This window comes from Mus pahari, chromosome 1 (genome assembly GCF_900095145.1).
Source record: "Mus pahari chromosome 1, PAHARI_EIJ_v1.1, whole genome shotgun sequence".
In the NCBI taxonomy this organism is placed as follows: domain Eukaryota; kingdom Metazoa; phylum Chordata; class Mammalia; order Rodentia; family Muridae; genus Mus; species Mus pahari.
Window position 1 is genome coordinate 37,732,757 of NC_034590.1, and position 2,061 is coordinate 37,734,817.

Genomic DNA, 2,061 nt, shown 5'->3' on the forward strand with positions numbered 1-2,061 from the left:
TGTCACAAAAATCTGCCTGAGCCTGAATTGAAGATTTTGGGACGACTGTCACTGGCAGGTTGGTAGAGGAGGGTTCAAGACAATCTCGTGTTGACTGTGTCACATGGCCATTGGTGATCACTCTTCTGCAGATGCACAATGAGAAGGAGCAAGAGGGGCGAGGAGAAACACAAACTGTACAGTGTTGTAACTCTCCCTGCCCTGGTGGATCATAGGCCAATATAGGTCCATGCTGGCAAAGGGAGAGGATAGTCAGGGGTTCGGAGGCCCTGTGAGTATATATGGTGAAGAGGACATACTGGGTCTGTCCGCCGGGCGCCAGATCGACTTTACTTGGTGGTGACTCGAGGCTTATACTGTAGTGAGGGACAGGAAATACCTCATTAGCATGGGGGAAGCATTTCAGGAATCTCAAGTGCTGGCTGAATAGAAGTCTACAGAAAGGAAGTCAAACCTGCCATCTAACAAAGGCTACGTGACCTGCTGCAGGTCGAAGTGTGTGTGTGTGTGTGGGGGGGGGTGTTAAACTCCCCAGACAGGGTCAGAGAGGATGAAGCCCTGCCAATGAAGGGAGTCCCTCCATAAAGTGCCAAGTTCCAGGAGGCTATCTGGACAAAGGTAGTCTTTGACCTTAATTAGCAGAGTTTTCCCTCACAGTACAAGGAATTAAAAAAAAAAAAAAAACAAAAAACAAAACAAAACAAAACAAAACAAAACAAAACAAAAAAACAACCAGGAAAGGTGGAGCTGGAGCCAAGTCCTGTGCTCGGGAAGACAAAAAGTTTAAAGAAAGAGCTGACTTGAAGAGTAAAAGGAGTGGTACCCCAAGGCAAGACACCACCCAGATAATCCTGTAGCCTGTGAATGGAATAAACCTGAGGGATTTCCTTGAGCTAGAAACCATTCAGGAGTCAAAGTCATGCACAAAGAAGTCTTGGAGAGGCCAAGCAGGCAGAAGAACTTGGCAGCTTCAGCTTCTGGCTCTCTGGCTTTAGATTCAAGGATGGAAGAGAGGGCTTATGGGACCTCCTTCCATGGTTAAGGAAAGCTGGTGAGGCCAGGCAGGGCAGTCTCCCTGGAGAGGCCATCGCAGGAAGCTGATAAGGGAAAGCCTAGATTGTGTTGAAGACCCCAAGATGTCGGAGATACCTATCAAGGAGTCCTATTAACAGAGTGTGGAAGCAGGCCAGGGGAGAGAGGTATGTTACAGCCAACAGAGCTGGAAGGAGTTGGAGAGCTGAAGACGACTGTGACATGATGATGCCGACTTTTGAGTTTGCCCTGCTGACCCTTGGTCTTGCTTTGGTCCAGGATCTCCTCACTATGTTCCCTTCTGGAATGGTCATTTATATCCTGTGTCACTGTACGTTGGAAGTATGCTATGGGCTTCTTGATTTTGATTTTACAAGTGGTTACATTTAAGAGCGCCTTGAGTCTCAGAAGAGACTTTGGACTATGAAACAGCGTTGAGACTTTGAGAGACTATAGGGTTTTTTAAAGTTGAACTGAATGTATTTTTCATGTATGGTGGTCATACACGACTATGAGAGCCCAGGAATAGAATTTAGTGGTTTGAATGAGAATAACCCACACAGGCTCATACATTTGAATGCTTAGTCACCAGGGAGCGGAACTGTTTGAGAAGAATTCAAACGATTTAGGAAGTGTAGCCTTGTTGGAGGAAGTATGTTGATGGAGGAGTGCTCTGAGGTTTCAAAAGCCCGTGCCCGTCTCAGGTAGTCAGGTAGTCATTCATTCAGCCTCTGTCTCTGTCTCTCTCTGCCTGTTGTTGCCTGTGGGTCAGAAGGCGAATAAACCCCTCAGCTACTGCTCCAGCTCCACACCTGTCTGCTGCCTGCCATGATGATAATGGGCTAAGCCTCCGAAACTATAAGCAAGCTGCCATTTAAATGATTTTTTTTTTTTTAAATAGGAAGTATCTTGGACATGGTGTCTTTTCACAGCAACGGAACAGTAACTCAGACAGGTACATACTCACACTAAATGGTTTTCATGGTTATCTGAAATTCAGATTTCACTGCATATCCAGTATCTACCTGG